Source organism: Lactuca sativa, chromosome 7 (assembly GCF_002870075.4).
Source record: "Lactuca sativa cultivar Salinas chromosome 7, Lsat_Salinas_v11, whole genome shotgun sequence".
Classification (NCBI taxonomy): domain Eukaryota; kingdom Viridiplantae; phylum Streptophyta; class Magnoliopsida; order Asterales; family Asteraceae; genus Lactuca; species Lactuca sativa.
The window spans coordinates 10,752,545-10,762,816 of record NC_056629.2 but is presented as its reverse complement, the minus strand read 5'-3'; positions in this window follow the sequence as shown (position 1 = coordinate 10,762,816).

Below are 10,272 nucleotides of genomic sequence, written 5' to 3'. Positions count from 1 at the left end.
TAATATTTGACCATTCTAAAATTTTCCAAATGTCTAGCGCATTTAGAGGGAAAAAGGACAAGAATCGGTTTTGACTAAGATAATTAAAAACTATCAAAGGACAATCCAAAGTTCGTCGAGGATTGGTCGCTTGTGGGTAGTTGGAAGTATAGTATTGGATGGACCATATCGACATTATTATGAATAGATAATATTCTATTGAGAATGAGTTGTCATATGGCGAATATGGAAAGGTTTCCATATTGGGAGTTAGATATTAAGAGTCTATGTCTAGATTAGAAATTTTATGCAAAAGGATGTTCAAAGGAATGTACTTTGAGTGAGAGACATCACATCTAAAGAATTGTCTTGTAACAATCTCCGATAAAGGACTTTGTAATATCATTGGCAATAGGCATTGTGACTTTTGTGCTATGACATTAAAAAAGGATCATTGCATAAAATGTTAGAATCTAGCATATTCCATAAGTGGCAAGAATTTGATATTCTTTCACTTGTGAAAAGGATTGGGATTTGTGAAATGAGTATGATTGGAAATGTGTTCATTTGATCTATTTCACAAAGTAAGAACCATAGGTAAACATTGTGTGCATGCTAAGAGCATGGGACAAGTGTAATAATTCAAGTAAAAAGTTGATTACTCAAAACAACAAATAATGAGTAATCGATATGGTGATAAATAAAAGGTGTTTTATTTATGCTCAAAGTTTTAAGGCCATATGGGATTAATATCATTCTTGTGTTTCACTTTGCATGTTTTGACTTCCTGAATAATTTAATTGGTTTAGAACAGTCAAATTATTCGAACGGGCCATAGTCGTTCATATGTTGGAAGTAGGTATGAATAAAGACTGTCATGAATTGGTGTGTGGATTGTCTTAAGAGTATTAGACATAAGCAAATGTTTGCTGCAATGTTCATGAATGCTTATGAATATGATTTGAGCATTGGATTAAACCCACGCTCACTTGGATCACTCCATGAATTGTATCACAAGTGATTAATGAGACGATAATATCTTATATTCTTGAAACCGAGATGTGTGAGTTGTATCTTGCAAATCGGTTGCATATTGATAATATGTAAAGGCACTAGTAACTTGGTGTCATAAAACATATTGTTGTGTGTGATTCGGTGAGTGAGTGTAAGCGAGCATTGAATCAAACTTTATCCGTTCCTTTTATCCAAAGAAGGATAAAAGCGATATCTTTGGGCCCCTCAATGATTTAGTGATGACAAACGTAAATGCTCGGCCGGGCTAGGGATAATTTGATTTGTTCAATTAGTCAGTCGTCATAAATCGGAAGTCGAGAAATGGTACAGAAAGAATGATTAGAAATCATGTCTTATACGATATCTAGAATGGAGGAATATATGATCCCTTATCTAAAGGACACGCGTATCTGATAGGATCAGAGTTGACAGCGGCTTTGGAAAGCTACGATTGCAGATCAGGATCTGAAGTCATACGCAAAATAGTTATTAGACTTATCCAAGTGGCAGACTGCTGGATTAGTGTCTAAGTCCATAACTATTTTGGTATGTACTTGACCCGATGGTGCATGGTCCTTTTGGGTTGCCTTTACCATGAGCAACTTGATAGGATGAATTATGGAGAGAAAGGATTAAATATGATTTATTAATATATTATGGGAATAATATATTAAAGGATAAATCATATTGTTTAATTAAGATTAGTCAAGAATTAATAAGAATTAAGTTTGTGACTAAAAGAGATTAATTAAACTTAAGGGACTGGAATTGTAATTATAAGATAATTGCAATTGGGCTATGGATTGCCTTATATTATAAGGTTGGACAAATTCTATGGGGAAACCCATTGGAAATCGTCCAAGGCCTTTAAGGAAAGGAGTCCATGGGTTGCTTAGGGATTAAGCATCCAAATTAGGGTTTCCTTGTTAGATAACCCTAATAGCCTCACTATATATAGAACCCTTATGCTCCAAAAACGTGGTGAACTAATTGTCTAGGGTTTCCACACGTTTTTGAGAGCCTCCTTCTCTTCTCTTCTTCATCATCTTGCTCTTGGTGTTTGTGAACCATTAGAGGAGTGACATTTGTGACTCTAAGCTTTCTGAAGTCATTACAATGAGGATTTGAGATTGTTATTGCTACATAACAATCAAGGTATGATCTAAACCCTAATTATATGTTATGTTGATTATCATATGCTAGATCTAGGGTTTATAGTCTTGGATAAATTGCATGTATAATAGAGAAACCTAGATCCAAGCATTAGGGTTTGTATGAGCACATAGGATGTTCTTATGTTCAAAACCCATTAGTTATCACCATCTCAACCCATATATGCCACCAAAGCTCTGTATTGACTTTTAACCATATATTGGCACCTTATAAAAACTAAAATAACTCTTCAAGCTTTAGGTAAAAGGATGAAAATGGAACAAAAGAAAAACAAAAAGAAATCACACTTAAGAATAATGTAAATTAAAGAAGCACCTGAGAGAGAGAAAGAGAGGCGACGATCTTCTGTTCCCCATGATCAAGTTTATCTTCCCATGCTCCACATCCCTATTTTTTCTTAGTCCCCTGTAAATCAGAACAAATGTGAAAACCACATCCTGTATCAAGTATCCAAGAAATAGCATGCGATGAGTTGTTAGATTGAATAGTGTAAATACCTGCGAAGGACGACTTGATCTTCCCATCCTTGATATCTTGTAGATAATTCGGGCAACTTCGTTTCCAATGCCCTTTTCTCATGGCAGTAGTAGCACTCTGCATCCTTTGGGTTAAAGGTGGGTGCAGTGGGACCAACCTTGGTTCCACTAGAAGAGGTGCCATCATGGGACTTTCCCTTATGGTGGCTCTTTGAAGGAGCCTTCCTCTTCTTACCCTTCCCTTGCCCAATAACCAAGACGGGGGCAGCTGTAGCAGGAGTTGATGCAACATATTTATCCTTGAGGTTGCTCTCAGCAGTCCTCAACAAGCCTTGAAGTTTGCTCAAGTTGACCTCTTCTTTGTTCATGTGGTAGGTCATGCGAAACTGGTTGAAGTAGGGTGGTAGCGAATGAAGAATGATATCAATCGCCAACTCTTCATCGAAGTTAACATTTAACTTCAGCCAGGCGGTCGACATACCTCTGCATTTTTTTGCAGATGAGCAGTGACAGACTCTCCGTCCCTCATCTTGGTCGTGATCATCAAAGTGATGATCTCGTACCTCTCCTGCCTGGCACTTTGGTGGTACCAGTCCAGCAAATTCTGGTGTATCTCATATGGATTGTAGTCCTCGTAGGACTTCTGGATTCCTACAGTCATTGTCGCGAGCATGATGTAAAGAACTTTCATAGCATCTCGCTCGTGGGCCTCGAAGGCAGCAATCTCTTCAGAAGTAGGAGTGTTTACGTTCACCTCCTTCAGCTCCTTGTCGAGGACATACTCCTTGTCCTCGTAGCGGGTAACCATTCTGATGTTGCAGATCCAATCATTAAAATTGGTCCCATCGATGATCACCCTCCCACACAAGTTCATGAGTGAGAATGAGTCGGATGAGGTTAAGCCTGAAGCGTTGTTGTTGTTCGAGTTCGACATCTGAAAAAGAAAAGAGACAAAGTTTGATTAAATAATAATCCCTAATTAAACACCCAAATGAGAAATTAGGGCTAGGATCCAACAACATTATTTCAAACATAAAAGAGCGATGCCGTAATTTAAATTGCAAATAATTTGAAGGTAAGTGAATGACGATTCACTAATTTCCACCATGAAAAACAAAACGACTAAGTTTTAAATGTATTGAAATTCCTAGATCTTTTGAGATTTATTGAAATTTTCAATGACATGTTTAAATCTCGATATGCCCTTCAAGTTTGTGACTGGGATACCGAGGATCACAAACAACGTGTGAATAACCATGCAAATGTACTTGGTGCCCTCGATGTTACAGCCACCTAATCAATGTTTCGGTTAGCCACACACGCTCCATTGATCTATGACAAACAACAAATCACCATTTTCCACCTTTTCTTAGAGTCAAATTAGTGTGTCGGTTAACCACATATGCTCCACTAACGTATTAGCAAGGGTACAAAGTGTAATTCCATGGAATAGCATCAAATTCACATTTTTCCTAAAGTAACTAAGATTGAGAATTTTATAAAAAAACATTTAGTTACTTTATTATTCATTATACTTTTAATGAGGAATTGGTTGCCCTATCCTACCCGTTCGACTAACAACCCTCCACCAATCAAGTAAGCGGTGGGTGAGAGTGGACTAGAGGTGGCAATCGTGTTGTGTCGGGTTGGGTTCGTGTCATGTCGAAACACTAAATGGGTTGAAAGTGCATGACCCTAACCCGACCCATTTAATTAACGTGTCGTGTCGTGTCAACCCGTTTATTTTTGTGTCGAGTTCGTGTCGGGTTTCGGGTTAGGCTATACCTTTAAATATGTTGTGTCATGTGAGGTTAAAAGAAATAGCATGTTGAAAGAGTAGGAGTTGGGTAGGCGAAAAGGAAAAACTAATAGTTTGGAGGTAGAATAGATGAAGTCATAGCAAGTTCAGATGACAAAACTGAAAGAGTGGGAGTTGGGTGACAAGGTCATGTGGATGTGAGAGTGGTGAAAGAGACTGGGTAGTTTGGGACAGAATGGAAAAACTGAAATGAAGTCTTGATCTAGACAACTAATTCATTTCAACATTACAAAACAATTCAATTCAAAGGTTTTCTTTTGCTTATGGTTTTGTTATTGTATCTTTCTAGATTATTTAAATAATTCAAAAAACGTGCATATAAATAAACGGGTCATTTTCGAGTCATATTCGAGTTGAAATTCTCAACACTAACCTTACCCATTTAATTTTCGTGTCGTGTCGTGTCAACCCGTTTATTTAAACGGGTTGAAATATCTTACCCAAACCTGTTTATTTCATGTCGGGTTTCGTGTCGTGTCAATTTTTGCCACCTCTAGAGTGGACACTCATTAAATGGCCATTTTATAGGCCATAACCTTATACCCCCCTTATAGACCGGCTTCGTGAATGAGGTCTACTAACGGTAAGACTAACGTTTATCTTATAGATATATAATAATTATTCTTATAATATTATGATAGTATAGGGTGAATTTTAAACTTGCAAAATTCTAGGGCTTGGAATTTAATTATTTCAAAATTAAACTTTTAATCAAAAAATTTAAATTCCAAAACTTGAGGGCGAGTTTTGAAACATTTCAAAACTATCTAGATCAAAATTCAAATAAATAATTAAACAATTAATTTTTGGTGATTATCTAATTTTGACCTAATCCGATTTCATGCAAGATAATTGATCAAAAAATTCAAATAATTAACATTTATCAATAAAGTAATAATTATCTAATTAGATGACAAAATGTTTTATTTTGACAAAGATAATCATAAGGAATCAATAAAATTCATGTTTTATTAATTGGAAACAATTATGGTAATTATCCTAAGCCAAAATAAGCAAAAAAATCCCGAAAATCCATCTGTCTGACAGCCCGACTCGCCGAGCCCCATACAGGACTCACCGAGTTCATCCTCCTCGTCGAGTACCTCTTTGGGCTCGACGAGTCTGTCAGGCAGATAGCCAAAAATTTGATTTTAAGCAATGAATAAAGACATTATGCATCAAATACAATAGAAACCAAGCAAGGCTCTGATACCACTGATGGGTTTTGAGCAAAAGAACATCAAATGTGTACATGCAAAACCCTAAAGCTTTGTATCTAGGTTTCTCTATTGTACATGCAAATTTATCCAAAGCTTGTAAACCCAAATCTAGCATACAAAAAAACTAACTGAATATCAAATAAACAAGTTAGATGAATACCTTGATTGTTGATTGTAGATCTTGAAGCTTTGAGAACCTTAGCACCCCAAATGTTGCGCCTCTAATGAATCACAAACACCAAAATCAATTGGATGAAGCAAGAGAGAGAGAGAGAGAGAGAGAGAAGGAGAGAGGGGAGAGGGAAAAGTCGGCTCCAAGGCTTCTAGGGTTTTAGTGTAGCTGAAATCTCATGCCTAGGGGTCTTTATATAGGTGTGGGAATTTGGGTTTCAGTGATTATCCTTATCTAGTTACTTAGCCACCAAGCAGCCCAAAGGATAATTCTAGAACCCCCTTAGACGAATTCCTAAGGCCTTATCCTTAGAATTCGTCCACCCTATGCTCTAGGGTTTCCTTACCCAACTTTGCAACTATCACATAATTACAAGTTCAGTCCCCTTAATTCAATTAACCTTTTTGGACCATAAAATTAATTCTTAATTAATTCTTGACCAATGTTAATTAAATAAATATGATTTCTGTTTTAATATATTATTCTTATAATACATTAATAAACCATAATAACCTCTTTCTCTATTATTCATCCAGTTAAGGTGCTTTGGTGAATGCAACCCAAAAGGACCATGCACAATCGGGTCAAGTACATACTAAATATAGTTATGGACTTAGACACTAATCCAACAATCATAACATAACATGTATGGGTATCTTGGGGAAAACTTACTTAAGCTCGGTAGATTATCGCATCACACACCTTGATTTTTTTAAAGTTTTTTTCTCTTTGCAAATTCTTTTTATAAAATGATTTTTTTTTCTTTTGAAAAATTTTCATACCAAGTCCTTAGTTTGAGTCCAGACACACCCGAGTGTGTGTCTGAATCCCTCAAACCAAGGCTATGATACCAACTTGTAACATCCCAAAATTCAAGACCAAAAATTTCATTTTAATTAAGTTATTATAAAGCAAAAGTACAAGAAAACATCCATAATAACGTTCCATGTCAAAACCAAAGTGTCAATAATCAAAACATGTTATCATAAAATAATATCAGAGTGTACTCCCAAAGATCTCATGTGCGGAAAACATAATGTGATGTGTTGCGATCGAGCCGACTCCATTCCTTCGAAAACGAAGTACCTGAAACCAAAACTAAAAACCATAAGCACGAAGCTTAGTGAGTTCCCCCATCATACCACATACCATACAAATCACATACTACCAGGCATATCTGGGTGCTCGGCTTACCCTGTCAGGCATATCTGGGTGCCCGACCTACCTTGTCAAGCATATCTGGGTGCTCGACCTACCCTGCTAAGCATACTGGGGTGCTCAACCTACCCCACTGTCAGGCATACCGGGGTGCCCGACCTACCCCATTTCAGGCATATTTGGATGCCCAACCTACCCTCCGGTGTATCTCAACCGGTTACAGGGACTGTTTCACCCCTACCACTACTACATAATAACATAACATAAGATAAACATACTGTCAAGCATACCGGGGAGCCCGAACCACCCCTTTGGTCCTTTCGACCTGATACAAGGACTATTCCCCATACTACAACTATCACACAACATCATACCATACTAGCACATAAAACATAACAGGTAGTGGCATACCAGACAATTATCACAAAGAAAATCATCTAACAAACAACTCCTACTAGTGGGGTCGGCATTGTGGCCTTAGACCCACTTCTACTGGATAGTAACTCACCTCGCACTGTTGAAGTCCCACAGACAAAACCCTAGTTGTTGGATGACAAATTCTCAAACTGTCAATATCAAAATAACACCCGATTAAGAATTGGGTTCCAACACATAACCATAAGTCCATGCTTGGGTAAAAGGCTACGTTACCCCCATCTTAGCTTGATTCAAGCCCACGGCCCAATCTAAAGGCCCAAAAGTCAACTATGAGTCAAAGCCTAACATCTGGCCCAATTTTCCAAATGCGGCCCAAACCTCTACATGGTCTTCCCCTAAGGCCCAACCATCTAGTCCAGTCCAAACATTTGGCATTCCAATGGTCCAACATCTCATAATCATCAAGGCCTAAATTATGGCCCATCTACGGCCCAATTTTCCAAATTTGGCCCAACCCCTCATATGGCCCTTACCCTCAAACCCATCTAAATATTCTAGTCCATATGATTACTCTTGGATGGCCCATAAATAGCCTAATCATCAAAGCCCAATAGAAAGGTCCAACTCAAGGCCCAATTTAAAATTAGGGTTTCTTACATGAAATGATGATTAGGGTTAAGTGTCCCTACTTAACCCATTAAGGATTTAATTCATTAAGTCCATCACTCTACTAGGTAAATCATATGGTGTGGTAGGGCTTAATACATAATCCCAATCTGGTTGTCCAAAATGCGGGTCCCGACAATCCAAAGCCCATATATCCAAAATTAGGGTTTTCTAAACCCTAATTAGGGTTTCCAACCCAATCACATCCCAATAGGCCCAAAAACTAAGTCTTTAGATCAATTAGGGTTTTATTAGGCCCATTAGAGTTTCATTAGGCCCACTAGTGTTTCACAAGTTAGGCACCACCCACTACCACCTCGGGTAGTGGTGGTCAATGACGGCTCGCGGCGGCGGTGGCCACCTCACGGTGGTGGTTATGGTTCTAGTCCCATTATGTCCAAGCAAGCTAAACACAAGCAAAAGCACACCGCCACCCAACACAGTGGCTGGTGGCGGTAGAAAGGCGACAGCCACCACCTTACGGTGGTGGTTATGGGTTTTCTTGATTATACTAGTCACTAATTACAATTTATAATGCCAAAATCCCAAATAAGACGCACACACACACAACCACCCTTGTGGTGGCCGATGGTGGTACATGGTGGCAGCCACCATGGCTGGCGGCCATGGTGGGTATCTGTTCCGTTTTCCGGCCATCAAACACCACCTTCAACACACACGCGATTCTGATTTATACAAAGAACCCAGAAACCCACCTGGCGGCTCACGGCGGCTGCAACGACTGTTTTGCGATGGCAGTCACCACCTCACGATGGTGGCGGTGGTTTCTCTCTGGTTCCCGGTAAAGCAGGCACACCAACAGAGGAATGACTACACAACCCACATCTTCATGCCCTAGCTCGGAGATCTGGACGCAGCCACCACTTGGTGGTGCATGATGACGACAGCAGCAACCCTAGCGGCCACAACGGTGGCTAACGGCGACGGCTAATGGGAGGAGTGAAGCACTACAAGAAAATTTCAATTTAACTACGAAAAAATTTCATAGCAAAAATCTAAAATTCCGTAGCTAAAGCTGAATAACTAAGGAATTTTGTAAGCAATTTATCAATTAGACTCCGTAGCTATAATTCTTGTAGCAAAATGTTTAGCTACAGAATTATAATTCAGTAACAATTTTGTTATGACAGTTTCTACGACATCTATTTCGTTGCAATTTGAGTTCCATAGCAAATTTTGTAGCCATCTGTTCTGTAGTGAATTCCGTAGCCGTATATTTTGTAACAAATTTCGTTGTCGTCTGTTCTGTAGCGAATTCCATAGCCGTCTGTTCCGTAGCGAACTCCGTAGCCGTCTGTTCCGTAGCGAATTCCATAGTCGTCTGTTCCGTAGCGAATTCCATAGTTGTTTGTTCAGCAACAATTTCGTAGTATTTTATCTTGTAGCAATAGGTCCCAAAGCAAATTCAGTATGATAAATTTTTCAACAAAATTCAATTTTCCAATTATAATATTCATAAAAACATATAAAAATATAGTAAATATAAATTTAATAGTTACATCAATTTTATAGATATATGATATTATCGAAAAATTCTTCTACAAGGTTTTCTAATCATTAAAACTGAATATTAATCACAAATACAGTCATGCAGTTTAGATTTGAATCGCCACATACACACAATAGAAGCTTTCTCCGATGGCATCTCGTCATACAAAAGTCCAGCAGAGAAGAATCTTTACTGTAGCCAACTTCCTGCATGACTTTGATTAAAACTTCCTGAAAAATTAAGATGAAATTATAAAAACTTGTTGGAGGTGGAGAATATTTTTTATAAAAACAATCGAATGGAATATGAAGCATGCCTCTCTTTATTTATCTGACATAAATGAGCCACTCAAATCCCACAACACCTTCATTATATCATTGAAAGTTACCTTGCCATTATAATCTGATTCGTATACTTCGAAGATACTGTAAGATTATGTATTTACAAGTGTTACATCATATCAAAAGATTTCACTAAAACTTCAAGGAAGGGAAAATTATAAAACTTTTAAAGTTTCTTTGACTATTGAAAAGATGATACTACATATATAAATCTTTAGATCAGATGGAAATTAAGTCTAAAAACAAAGAACTTAGGGTGCGTTTAGTTGCGGAAAAATGAACCGTTTTCCGGAAAAAAAATTCCAAGAAAAATGAGAATTTTGAAAACGCATTTAGTTCGTCTATTTTTCTAAATTTTTCATGGAA